At 41.1% G+C, this 14,676-nt stretch overlaps 1 long non-coding RNA gene across 1 annotated transcript; it reads left to right on the top strand.

The window, feature by feature from the left end:
• Positions 1-5,734: 5,734 nt before the first annotated feature.
• On the top strand, positions 5,735-13,348 carry LOC118668556. The gene is made up of 3 exons (XR_004971685.1): positions 5,735-5,771; positions 11,140-11,219; positions 13,328-13,348. It is a non-coding gene; the product is annotated as an uncharacterized LOC118668556 (long non-coding RNA).
• The last annotated feature ends 1,328 nt before the right edge of the window (positions 13,349-14,676 follow it).

Genomic DNA, 14,676 nt, shown 5'->3' with positions numbered 1-14,676 from the left:
CCAACATAAGGAAGCAACCCAAGAGCCCATCAAGAGATGAGTGGGCAAAAGAATTTGTGGTCCACATACACAATGGAATATTACTTGGCCACAAAAAAGAATAAAATCTTATCATGTGTGACAGCACGAATGGACCTAGAGCAGTGGTTCTCAACCTTCTGGCCCTTTAAATACAGTTCCTCATGTTGTGACCCAACCATAAAATTATTTTCATTGCTACTTCATAACTGTAATGTTGCTACTGTTATGAATCGTAATGTAAATATCTGATATGCAGGATGGTCTTAGGCGATCACTGTGAAAGGGTTGTTTGACCACCAAAGGGGTCGCGACCCACAGGTTGAGAACCGATGACCTAGAGGGTATTATGTTAAGTGAAATAAGTCAGACAAAGACAAATACCAGGGGATTTTACTTAAGGTGGAATAAAAAGAACAAAACAAATGAACAGACAAAAGAGCAAATACAGAGCTGGAATGAGGGTGTTGTGTCTGAGAAACAGCAAAAGGGCTGGTGGCAGGAGGAAGGTGGCCTGAGATGAAGAGTGAGAAGTAGCCTGGGGACAGATCCCGGGGGGCTTCACGGCTAAGATAAGGAGAAGGAATTTTGTTCCAGTCCAAGTATAAGTTCATGAGGGGAGGCACTTACACTGCTTATTCATGGTGCAACCCCAATGCCCAGAATTCTCCGCCTTGAGCTGGCACTCAGCTGAGATCTGTTGAATCAAGGACAAATGAATGAACACCAAATCTCAGCATCTGCCCCCTCCCCAGGCAAGCGCCACGTGGTGGGACATTTTCCAAGGTGACAGAGTGGGTGAGCTCTCACTTTAAACCTTTAGCTCACCACTGGCTGAGCTACACAACTGCATCTATTATCACCTAAGTGACAGCGCATAATTGGGAGCTAATTATAATGTGTCTTTCCCAGCTCTTGAAAAATTAAATGTTTTATTGTGATGTTACAATTTGAATTTATTATCCTTTGCTGGGGAACAAAATTAAACATAATGAGGGCTGTTAGTCTCCTCTTCGTTCTGCCTGTATCCTGTACTTTACATCATTTATACCACTTTGATTAATGGGTTTAATTTGCTTTGACTGGAGTATTCAGGAGTTGGTAGAGGGGAAGGTGAGATTATTAAAATCCTTTTAATTAGACTTATAATGCCAAATCTACATGTGTTAATAATGCTGTACTATTAATTAGCTTTTGTAGATAGTTTCTGGAAAGGTAGCAGAGTAGCTTTGAAGTAATCCCTGGGGATACCAGAACTATTAGGTTGACAAGGAATGGCATTGCGTATTCCCACAGGAAGAAGAGGCGTTAGTACACAGGGGGAGAGAATCACATGACAGGTAGACACATCCTTAAGTTGTGTGGCACACCTTCTGTTTACCCGTCCCGGTCCAATCCCCCCTCCCACCCCTCTCCCTGTTCTCTGCCTCAGTGTTGTCATGCATGGACTCCATGGGCCCCAGGCACTTGCCTCCTGGTTGGATTGGCCCCAGGACACTCAGCAGGAGGCCCAGGGATTGATTCCTTGGCTGGGCTTTGAGATGCCAGGCCTGTCTTTGAAGCTGGGTGTGTTCTTTGGTCTAAGATCACGCTGCTTCTCCAGACAACTTTCCCTTCGCAACTCTCTAATGCTGGGTTCTGCTGACATCTCCCTAATTGTGTCCCCTACAGGCCTAGAAGAAGTCATTGTGCACAGGTCCTGGCTGTTCCCTACCCTTCCCCCAGCTTGGTAGATTGCAGTTCCTTTGAAAATGGACCCCCCTGCTCTGGGCGTGCTGTTTCCTGCCGGGATCCTGATTGTTGCCCCTTGATTAACGCCAATGTTTGATTTATTTTATTAAAATTTAATTTTGCTTCATGAGAATTAAAATGAATGCATCATTTAAACAGGCTTCCTTGTTCTGTTTGTGAGACGAGATAGCATTATATTTAAAAACCTATGCATTTTCCTATGGAAGCTTTTTCTCTACTGAAAACATTTGTTTTAATAAGAAATAAGGAGTATTTTTGATGGAGGGTGGGTGGGGTGCCATCTTTAATAGCTGAGACAAGTGGTCAAATAAATAAGCCACTTTTTAAAATTGAAATGTCCCAAAATATATGAAACAAAATGTCATGATTCAAACAACAGATTTGCTTTTGGGTCACTTTAAAAAAATACCATATCAGTTATTTTCCATGATAATTCACAAACTCCAGTGTGTCTGTGAAGTAGATATTAGACATTTTATTAATATAAAATCTACTCTACACACATGCCCATAAAACATGCTTCACGGTTTTTGTGGCTCCAGCAATTGCATCCCAAAACGTGATGATGCTTGTGAGCAGCAGTTTCTGAAGGTGAGTCACCATTTTCTCGTGAAGTTTGCCAGGGAGAAGCGGGCCCCTGGGCCTCCTGGGGAGTCCCCGAGGTTGGCCTCCTTTGCTTGACTCGACTTCCATTCCCACACCCTCCTCCCCGCTAAGGGGCTCCAACATGTTCCGGGGGACCCAGCGGCGGGTGACAGAGCAGGCAACCCAGTGCCCTTTCTTTCCTTGGAACGTCGCTAACTGATTCTCCCGGGAGCAGGGGTGGGCTCCCTCGTAGAGTGTGAAGCCCTGAGACACAAGCAGAGAGGCTGGCTAGGGTTTCTGGAAAAAATACCTTTGAAACACGCCTTTCGATGGAGCTCCAGGACCATTTATTTATTTATTTATTTATTTATTTATTTATTTATTATTTTATTAGTTGTAGGGTTAGAATTTAGATAGTTTATTAGTGCTTTTCTTGTCTCTTGAGGTCTGTATTGCTACGAACTTCCCTCTAGGACTGCCTTAGCCTTGTCCCCTAGGTATTTGGATCATCGTGTGTTTATTTTCATTTGTTCCCAAGGAGTTTTTAATTTCTTGCTTAATTTCATTGGTAACCCATTCATTATTTAGTAACATGCTATTTAGCCTCCATGTATTTGCGTGTGTCCGTCACACACACACACATACCCGTGCATCACCACACACTCGCCCTCTCTCCCCTCACTCACTCACACTCTCTCCCTCATCCACTCCTGCCGGCTGCCATGTTCCCGGAGCACTACTTTCATCTCCAGGACCATTTTATAACTGTCACCTCGAAAGCAGATGTCATATTCAAATAGAAAGGGCAGAAAAAGGAAAAATTCTAGGCACTAATGACATCTTGGGCCTACAGCAGCAGCCCGGGTGACTCACCATGGACCGTGTTCACATGCCTCTTGTTTAAACCACTGTTACTTGTAACTTAATGACATTTCAAAACAATGCCCAGAGGAAACTACCATGGGTAACATCTGTGCCATACTTGGGAGGACATTGGCGTATTTTATGATTAAGGGAAATTTCTGAAATGTAGGCTTAGGCAAGCTTCCACTCCTGAAATGGAATTAGGTTACAGACACACCTGAACTTTTGTCCTAACGGACTAGAAAGTTCCTCGATTCTCAGAATTTCCCCATAGGTTTCTGTGCCTGGATCTTTCTCCAGGTTCTTGATAACTTGTTCACCCTAATATTTCATACAACTTGTCAATTTCTTCAACAGTCTTATTAAATATGAAATCCTATGTTGAATTATTTATGGGCTCGTGTGTGTAATGACTTCTTGAAATTCACAGTGAATCTATGAGGCCAGAGACTGTGCATTTTTGTTTCTCCAGTACTGAGTACAGTGGCGTCAACAGGCAATGAATAAATAAGAGACATTAATTAAAAAATAAATGAAAATAAGTCCAAACATAAAGACTTTTTAAATGAGAAATGAAGCAATGAGGGGAACTACGTAATAGAACTTAATTTTGACTTGGGGGTGGTGAAGAAGGGGCCAGCTAAATCCTTTGTGTATGTGAGTTGGAGGAAGCAGGAGCTTGGGGACCAGGGGACAATGTCTGTGAGATCTATTCTGTTTTGTTCCAGAAGCCAAACTGTGACCCAAGCCAGGGGGAATGACCTTCACAATCCAAAACAATCTCTAAACTCTGGCCAGAGCATTTAGGCCCACCATGACAAGAACATCAGAAAAACATCTTGGTCACTCTTCAGTCAACAGGTGACTCCAGTCAGTATGTGGGCAACAGAAACTCATTTCCCAGGGGCCCCTGCACTTGGACCTCGCTGGCCTGCTGCTGGGATCGGCAAGCTCACTTCTACAAGGAGCTCCCAAAGCCACGGCCAAAGCTCATCTGAGTGTCTCCGGGGTTCCACAGTTTTAAGCATGTTTGCTTTTCTGATTTCTTGTTCTGATGGCTCACTTATCAGAAAAATGTTGTCAAGGTCCCGGCTAATGTGGAAGCAGAGCTTTTAGCTTGTGGGACGGAGTCCGCTGAGTCTGCTGGGTCCTGAGACCCTTAGAAGGTCAGCATTGCTCATGTTATTCTAACATATTCTTTCCTAAGAGATGGACGAGTGAGCGGTTCTTTGCATGTTCCTAGTTCCACATGGGTTTGTTTAGTACATATCACCAAAACATGTTTCACATGCAATCCAGAGCTTTACATTTGGTGATGTATGGTCTCCCCCATTTTAAAAAAAAGGGGGGAAGGGAGAGAGAGGGAGACAGAAATGTCGATTGTTTTTCTACTCATTTATGCATCCATTGGTTGATTGTTGTATGTTCCCTGACCAGAGATTGAACCTGCAACCTTGGTGTCTCAGGATAACACTCTAACCAACTGAGCACTTGGCCAGGGCATGTACTCTCCTCCTGACTGGATTTCTGAGCCACTCTGTTCAGCTCTCAGATAATACAATCAAATCCGCAATCAGTCAGGTTTTCTTTTCTTGCAGGAGCAACCTTGCTAATATGCCTCCTTTGGAGGTGCCAGGCAGTGAGCAGGCGGCTGCAGGCGGCAGGCAGCTGGCTGGATGGCACGGTGTGAAGGGCACTGAACGAGGAGTGAGGAGGACTGCTTTGGGACTCCTCTGTCATCATCCAGGTCCTGAACTCAGATAACACTCAAGTCACTCTTCCTTGAGGCAACCTTCCCAGGCCTCGCTACTTCCTTCACGAACCCTAATCTGGGTTCTCCTCCTGTATCCCTGAACTTGATGAAGCACTTGAAACAAAGACAAAGCATGCCCACACAGGAAGGTAGAATGAGAACATAAAACACCCCATTACTCTCTCAAAATAGGATTTCTCATCACTCCCTTAAAATATCAGATTTCGCATCAATGTGAACCCATTTAAATAACTGTTTCTTGGGGGTATTTAAGTCTAATTGCTTCTGGATTCTTCTCTTCCTAGATTTGTAGCTTAGGCGTGGCTAAGGTGTCTCCCCAACAGGAGAAGAGTGTCCAGTACCTTCTGATTCCTGTTCCCTGCTCCCCAGTGGCCTCCATGGAGATATCCCTGTTCTGCTGGTCCCTGGCCATCCTCTGCTAGTATCTGCCAGGCGTGTCTCCCCGCCTCCCCCCACCACCCCTTCCACAGCCTTCATCTGATATTACCACCCTGAGCACAGAAGACTGAAGATATGTTACACCTGTGAACATGGCAATGGATTGGGGTACTCTTTTATTCTGATATAAATATGTTCTTCCTATTCAAAAGAAGACTGTTCCTTATGGTTGGCCTTTTCGCTGACCCGTAATTCACAGTGACAGACTCCACCTGCTTATACCTGAGATCAAAAAGTTACTCATGAACATGTGTTGTTCTTTCAAGAGCTTGATCATTTAGGTCCATCAAGTGCTGTGTTTGGAAGAAACAAGATTGGTAACTGCGTTTTAATAAAGTGTGTAAGTACTTAAACACGTTACTATTTTATTAATAAGTGTTAGAGTGTGATCTACTACAGATACAGGTGATTATTACTATTTTTCTTGTTTTTAAATAGACTAGAATTTCAAAAGAAATCTTGAGGAATTTTAAGTCATGTTTTCCAAGCTTTTTACAGAGAAAAATAGATTCCTTCACAAAATCAGCTAGTCATATTTAACTATGAATATCGACATTTTTAATTACATATTTGCCTTGAGCCAGGGAAAATGGAATCCGCCCATCACTCGCATTGAATGTCTGCCCTAGAACACCACAGAGTCTGACATGCGCACTGGGATCATTCACACTGCTGGTATGCTTTACAGGATAAACATCTTGAACACAAACTCAGAATTTTAGTAAGTTAAACCTTAATTTTTAATAACTGAAAGCAGAGCTGTAAATAATCCAAAACAGCAGATTTAAATGTAACTGTGGAATGTGTTAGACAGCTAGCTATGCTCTTCTAGATGCATCTAATTATGTTTTACTGAGATTCATATTCAAATTGACTTGAATACTTGTTGGTAAGAGGCCAGCTGCACTATTGGGTAAAATGAGCCTGAAACAAGATATACAGGCAAAGTAGATTAAAAATTCAGATATAATTTCATTTTTGTTACTTTTCATAAAAGCTTCAACAAAAGCCCATGATATTAAAGAACCACACTTTTCACATTGTTCTCAGAGAATATGTCTTGTTTCAGATGTAAGTGACTCCGATGTTAGACAGTTACAAAATACAGCCACACACCAGCCTTTACCTCACAGTCCACATCCACAATTAGCCCACTAATTCATTCTATATTTCAGACAAACTCGACAATTTGGACTTTTCTCAAATGACCTACAGTTTTTCAAGTGTTGGTTATACTGTTGTCTTTACAAACACACTTTCTCTGCCTTTATCACATGGTGCAACTCAGGAGGGTGTGGTGGAAATGGCTTTGGGGGTTGGAAACCAACAGAAATGACAATGAGAGAGAGAGAGAGAGAGAGAGAATAAGCAACAATAATTAAGTCCTTCCTTTGTGACAGGCACTGTGCTAAGTGCCTGCCACATGTCATCTCATAACAGTTTGGGTCGTGTTAAGGTTCCAAAACTGTCAGAAATGTTCAAGGCCCTTCAGAGGACAGACAAACTGAGCTTATGTCTCAAACACCAGAAAGAACACTACACTCCTATATCTAGGAAATGAAAAGGACTCAGAGCGAGACAGAGAGAAAGAGAAATAGTAATGGTAAATAAAAGAACTGGATAGGTACCAGACAGTCTTAATGGGCACTTTCTGAGCCGTCCCTGCCTTCACCTTCACCTTGTTTTGTGACTTCATACGAGTACTAAAGCATGTTTCACAAACCTTAGACTCAACACATGCTTGGGGTTAAGGTTACAACTTCTGATGGACTAAGCCCTGCTCTGGCACAACAATTGATAAGGAAGTCCTGTTTCTCAACATCGGAGGTTGGAAAATGCAATAGAAGGCAAAGTCACCGCAGTTACAAGACCATTGCAACTTGGTCTGCCTCTGGACTGTTGCAGTGTTCTCATTCTATGTAATGACATTTTTTACATTATAAGTTATACTTTGTATGTTTGTCTTAATCTCCCTGCTAAACTCTAAGCAATTTAAAATAAGGGATGGATATATTCCTAGAAGTGGGATCACTAAGAAATCAGAAACACCGATCAGAAAGATTGGTTCATAGCAGCTTAATTTACAATAGCTAAGACATGGAAACAGCCCAAGTGCCCATCAGCAGATGAGTGGATAAAAAAGCTGTGGCACATCTACACCATGGAATACTATGCAGCTATAAAAAAGAAAGAACTTTTACCATTTGCAACAGCATGGATAGACCTGGAGAGTATTATGCTAAGCGAAATAAGCCAGTAAGAGAAATATTAAGTATCACATGATATGTGGATCTAATGAACAAAATAAATCTAGAGACATAGAAGCATGAAACAGACAGTTGAAACTCAGAGGAAAGGTAGGGAGGGTGGGTGGGTGGTAAGAGATCAACCAAAGGACTTGTATGCATAACCCATGGACACAGATAATAGGGTGGTGAAGGCCTGGGGTAGCGGGGGGGGGGGGGGGGAGGCTAGAAGAAGTCAATGGCGGCGGGGGTGGGAGGGAACATATGTAATACTTTCAACAATAAAGGTTTTTAAAAAAGAAAGAAAAGAGTCTGTAAGACAAAGAAATAACCACATCATTAAAAGGGAAAAAAATTAGGGGATGGGTTTACTTCTTCAAAAAAATATGCCGCAGCACTTAACTCAGTGCCCAATGTGACTGAATCTCAGTAACTGTCTCTTGAATTGGCTTTTGCCTGCAAATCATATAAGAGGGAGAGAAAACCTCTCAGCTGTCATTTAAGAAGCAGTGCAGCCTAATGGTCACCAGCAAACTGCCTGGGCTCCAGTCCTGGCTCTGACACTGAAGGCTGCTGAACGCTGAAGGAATCTACCTGTGCCTCAGCTTCCTCCACGTAAGTCAAATTGTACTAATGACAGTGGTCTTAAATAGGCAAGATATGTAAAATACCACAAATAGTGCCTGGCACGCATGCAGCAAACACTTTGCACATGCTCATTATTACTATTACTGCTATATCTTTCCTAATGTAATTGTCCATAAAAATCACATTGGGTTAAAGTTCCAAAGGAAGGGGATATAGTAAAGATGTGTCATGCCTCATGAAGAATGTCATTTATAAGAGATCACAAGCTTATAAATCTTCCTTTTCCACACAGAAAAATATGGGGACCCACTACGAAATGTAATCTCCTACTCTCTCTAAAGAGCGTATCCCTGCTCATACCCCCAAATACTCATGCAAATTAAACAGACAGAATTTATGCGAAAACAGAGTGTGTTTTGCCTCTCAAGATGACTGTCTGAGTTTTTGTTGTGCTTTACTTCTGATTTCACTTCCATTGGAGGCAGATACAAGACTTAGGAATGCTTTGTGGTTGGTGTCTGGTCAACAAATCTAGTGGATCACCCTATACCAACAGACAGCAGAAAATCATGACAATTTGGTAAGGCATCAGCCTGGTTGATTAGCCATCAATAAATTGCGATTTTTCTTTTTAGTGCTGATTAGGAATAACATGCTAGACTTACTTGGAAAAGTCCAAGAATAACAGGTGTTCCACAAACAGATCAGTGCTGACTTGCTTTAACAAGAGCTTCTCTCTCCAAACCTTGCTCTCACCTCATCCCCCAATTTGCTCTACCCTTTACTCCTGGGAGGAGAGTATGTGTGGTAGGGTTAATAAGGTGTCCGTAGGAGTCCAGCCCATCCTTGTTCAAGCAGACCAAAAATAAGAAACTAGAGGAATTAAAAATTAAATAGCTAAGTTTGTTTTTATAGCTATGCATTAAAACTTATTCCCCAGAGAGACTACAGTTTTCTTAGGTCACAAAGAACATCTCAACAAAATCCTCAAGTTGGGAATTGCACTGGCTCGTCAGATTTGCAGAGGAAGTATAGATGCAATAGGGTCCAGGCTGAGTAAGTTTTGAGTGTCCACCCATGAAAGGGTGAGGGAAAGCCCTCCAAACTGGGCCGGGGGAGTGAGAGAGGGTTGGGCATGGCCAGTGGTGTATTGGGTGAAGGATAATGTCTACAAAATAGCACGATCATTTGATTATATTCCCTAAGAGTCTAATGGACAAAGACTAATGTTTCAATTTAGTAGTTCTTGTTGCTTCCTCCAGTAATTTTTCATCTTAGTCTTAAATGTTGCATCAGTTTATTCAAAAATTGTTGAAAGCGAATGTTTAGGCCAGAGGTGGGGAATGTGCAACCTGAGGGCATATAAGGCTCACAAAATCATTCGGTCTGGCCCTGCCAAGGCACTAGGGGTGAGTTAGTTAAATGATTGACCAAATATAGTAAGCTAATTTTTAAGTTGATAAGTCTCTATGGCCTGAGAATTATGTTATAAATATCCAAATGGCCCTTGGCAGATAAAAGGTTCTCTGCCCCTGGTTTAGGCAAATATATTCAAGTACAGCTTTTGGCCCAGCACCCATTCCATTCCCAGCCATGAACTTGGCTCAGTTTTAACAGGTTTGACAGGAGATGAAGAGGGTGGGGCATATCTAAGAATTGGGCTGGAAGGCCAAAATAAATCAAATTCTGCTGAGCAGACATATTTGATTATTATGGGCAATTCAAATACTTACTCTGAGCACTGGAATTATGTCTATGATTTAAAGCTGGTCTTGTCCTCAATGTGGTAGGAAAGAAAGAAAGAAAGAAAGAAAGAAAGAAAGAAAGAAAGAAAGAAAGAAGAGAAGAGAAGAGAAGAGAAGAGAAGAGAAGAGAAAAGGAAGGAAGGAAGGAAGGAAGGAAGGAAGGAAGGAAGGAAGGAAGGAAGGAAGGAAGGAAGAAAGGAAGGAAGGAAGGAAGGAAGGAAGGAAGGAAGGAAGGAAGGAAGGAAGGAAGGAAGAAGAAAGGAAGAAAGGAAGGAAGAAAAAGTAAGCCCAACCCTATAGAAATGTTACTGGCTCTGGAAGGGAATTCTGATTCGTGAAAAGTGGGAATGTGGATAGGGGTTAGGGAATAGGGAAGAGGAAACTTTTTAGTTGGTTCAAGAAGACCAGGGTAAGCAAGACTGTCTTGACCAAGGGGATCGCCTAAACTGAGTCTTGCAAACAAGAAAGAATTTTGTCTGTGGGCAGTTTTAGGGAGTCCCAAGGACCTTCAAAGTTAGTAACAGTATTTGCTTATTCCAATGTTTCTGAAAACAACCTGAACCTTTTCTCTTACCACATCTCAGTTAAATCAATCTGCTTTTAATATTCTTTCCAAATCCTAGGGTGGAAACAACACATTCACCAAAATTCTTTAATTTTACATAGGAGAGAAAATATCTGTTTTTCTCTTCAGATTATCCATAACATTTCTACTTGTGTTCTTTCTGTCTCATAAAAAGAAACATCTTATGATTAGGAAACTAATAGATACTTATTGGGAAAATATTGAAAAGCATAGAGAAAACTATAATAGAGTTAGTCATAACTCCATCACCCAAAGATAACCAATATTACTACTGTGATATATACCTTCCAATTTATATATATATATATATAATGTATATTTCAAAAATTAAATAATAAAATTAAACATATACATTTAAGAACCTGCTATGGCCCCTTATTATTGTATTTTCTCCTATAATATCATTTCTAGTACATAGTGTTCTACAGTATGGATATTCTATTTTTAAATGGTTCTTGAACATCTTAAAATGTTTCCATTGTTACTACTTTTGAACCCTTTTTGACTAATCAGACCTTCTCCGGTCTTTTTCTTCTCTTGTAGAAATCCTCTTAGGGACTCTTCAAATAGGCCTGGCTCTTTAAAGCCTCCTAAATTAGTTCATGTGACTGAATTTGCTGAAGGTAATTCTGGAGCTGGGCAACTTTTACTGCAAAACGAGCAGCGTCGGTGAGAAAGGAGCTTTTATTTAGTATTAAATGATTCATTGACCACTGTGTCCTGGGTTGGCAACACCCTTCCCAACCTCACAGCTCTCCGTTTTCTCTACATGAAAGGAAGTATAGGATCTCTGACTGGACATGGTGCTTCTTTGATCTAATGTTTATTATGTGCTATTTGCTGTATTTTCTAAACTGTAAATACCCGTGACTCTTTGCCCAGCAGCCAAATAACTGTTGTCCTGTGGGAAATTTAAAGGAAGAAATTCAGGTTATAAGATGAGGTAATATGAGGCAATATTTTGCTATAACCAATCCTCTTACTAGCTGAGGTCCAAAATGCTATATTGGGTTAAATAACATGATCAGAGTTAAATAATAACAGACAGCTAAAAGAGAAATAGACTAGAGAGATGTTATTTCTGACTATTCAGAAAGGAGATGTTGCTCATAGGAAAAAGCCTTTTACTAGTATAATAAGAGTGGCAAAATAAATAAATCCTATATAACAGAGGTTCTCAATCTGTGGGTCGTGACCCCTTTGGCAGTTGAATGACCCTTTCACAGGGGTCGCCTAAGATCATCCTGCATATCAGATATTTACATTACGATTCATAACAGTAGCAACATTACAGTTATGAAGTGGCAACGAAAATAATTTTATAGTTGGGTCACAACATGAGGAACTATATTTAAAGGGCCAGAAGGTTGAGAACCACTGCATAATATAGAGGTGATATGCAAATTGACCATCACACCCTTGCACAAGATGGCCGGCAGGGGAGGGCAGTTATGGGTGATCAGGCCGCAGGGGAGGGAAGTTGCAGGGGGACCAGGCTGGCAGGGAGGGCAGTTGGGTATGATCCCGGTCCCCCCGGGCAGATCCTGGTCCTCCCCACAAGATGGCTGGCAGGGGAGGGCAGTTGGGGGTGACCAGGCTGGCAGGGGAGGGCAGTTGGGTGATTGGGCTGGCAGGGGAGCAATTAGGCATCCATCAGGCTGGCAGGGGAGTGGTTAGGGAGTGATCAGGCTAGCAAGCAGGCGAATGGTTGGGAGCCAGCCGTCCTGGATTGTGAGAGGGATCAGGCCTAAACCAGCAGTCAGACATCCCCCAAAGGGTCCCAGATTAGAGAGGGTTTAGGCTGGGCTGAGGGACAACCCCCACCAGTGCAGGAATTTCATGCACCAGGCTTCTAGTAAAGAAATAAAGTTCTAAAAGTACACTAGAAAAAGGGGGTGGATGATTTTTTTTAATCCTCACCTGAGTATATGTTTTTTGTCTTGTTTTTAAATATTTTAATGAATTTTTAGAGAGAGAGGAAGGGAGAGAGAAACATCAATGTGAGAAACATCGGTTGTTTCCCATATGCACCCACACAGGGGATCAAACCTGAAACCCAACTATGAGGCCTGACTGGGAACAGAACCCGCACCTTTTGGTGTACAGCACCACAGTCCAACCAACTGAGCCACCTGGCCAGGACGGAGGTGGACGATTTGAAACGTGGAACACAATGGGATCTGATGAATGGAAGATGTGATTGTGAGAGGAATTCCGAGCTCTTTATTCAGACCAGGGATCTTCAAATTCTTTCTCTTAAGGGTTAGGTAATAAATATGTTAGGTTTTGCAGGTCAGACACTTTCTCACTATACTCTTCAACACTGCCATTGTAACAAGAAAACAGTCATACACAACACCTAAACAAATGGGTGTCTAAGTTCCAATAAAACTTTATTTATAAAACCTGGGGGGACAATCTGGATGTGGCCCATGGATTATAATTTTCTGACCCCTGGTCCAAATGATCACAGCTTTAAACCTTCACTTCCTTTCTCTATAAAGTTGAAGTCATGCTTTCCTGGTTTTGGGTGTTCTGAGGGTTAAATAAAAGTCCAGAAAGATCCCAACCCATTGTCCCAAGATCTGCACTCAAATGTGAACAATTATGCACGTGGGTGCACGGCCCCAGTCAATCACACATACAAATTGAAGACAAAAAGGCAGAGAGAACAGAATGGCATGATAAATGGAAGGCAGTTATTGATTTTGGTTGTGGTTTTTCTATACAGGCAATGCAGAACAAATTAAAAAGGATCGTCTTGCAAATTGAAGAAACAGCAAAGTACAACTGCAGAAACAAATTGACTCAAGTTGATCTAAGGTAATTTCTGTGACAATAAGTTCATTTTCCTTCTAGTCTTTAGTTGAGCTTTTCAGACTTTTAAAAATATATTTAGTTTTAAGAACTGGACATTAAATTAAAAAGTAGAGGCAGAATGTATTAGTATAGATGAATTGTACTTCACTATCAGTGTGAAACAGGGGGATTCCAACACTGGGTGAAAAAGGTGAAGGGATTAAAGGGAAAAAACCTCATAGACTCAGACAACAGTATGGTGATTACCAGAAGGAAAGGGAGGTGAGGGAGGTAGGTAGAGGGGGATAAATGGTGATGGAAAAAGACTCGACTTTGAGTGTTGAACACACAATATAATATACAGATTATGTATTGTAGAGTTGTACACTTGAAACCTATATAATTTTATTAACCACCGGCATCCCAATAAATTCAATAAAAAATAAAATGTGCTAAATAAAATAAGTAAAGGTGTGAAACAGTTTGTTTAAGGTTATTACTTTCAGCTGGAGGCGTCTGAGATTTGAGGGGCAGTGGAGCCACTGTGGCTTTTCTTCAGGAAGTTCTCTCGTCCTCTCCGCACAGCACCGCTGCAGAGCGCTTGAAGCATTTCTGAAGGAGGTAATTTTATTTTGCATAGGGTTTCTTGTAGAAATTATTGTCTCTCTGTACATCTAATTAAAATAAAGATGTAATAAAGAACTTACTGTTTTAATTAGGGCATAGATCTTAAAGCAATTATCACATCATTAATAATTCTTTAACAAACTTTCTTGCACAAGATGAATAAAAAGAGTTTTCACACCATGAAAAATCAATACACATTACTCATTTGCATTAGCAAAGCTACAGAAAGCAACCCAAGTCCTTATTAAATTATTTCTCCCATAAACTAGAGGAGTTTGGAGAGTCATCAGCTATTTATAACCTAATGCAACTTCATTTAAAAAGGAAGAAATATTATCCATGGCTAGATACTTGTATCAGTGTCATTTAAATGAAGAAATAACATGCTAATGAGTAGAAATAGAAAGATACATTCCAGAAGGAGAACTAAATGATGAAAGACAGCCCGCATCATGGTGATATAATTTAAATGATTATAAATAATACTCACTCTTTTAAAAAGTAAGTCTTAAATTTTTATTTTCATAAGTTGTAATTAAGGTTCCCCCACCACCACACTGCACACCTCCCCAACACCCCAATTTGGGTTGTCTTTGAGACAACTTAGCATTCAGAAGACACAAAGACCAGTGACCATAAAATACAATCATGAAG

The sequence above is a fragment of the Myotis myotis genome, unplaced genomic scaffold (genome assembly GCF_014108235.1).
Source record: "Myotis myotis isolate mMyoMyo1 unplaced genomic scaffold, mMyoMyo1.p scaffold_m19_p_13, whole genome shotgun sequence".
NCBI lineage: Eukaryota > Metazoa > Chordata > Mammalia > Chiroptera > Vespertilionidae > Myotis > Myotis myotis.
Note: the sequence above shows the minus strand (reverse complement) of the source record. Positions and strands in the feature narration are given on the sequence as shown.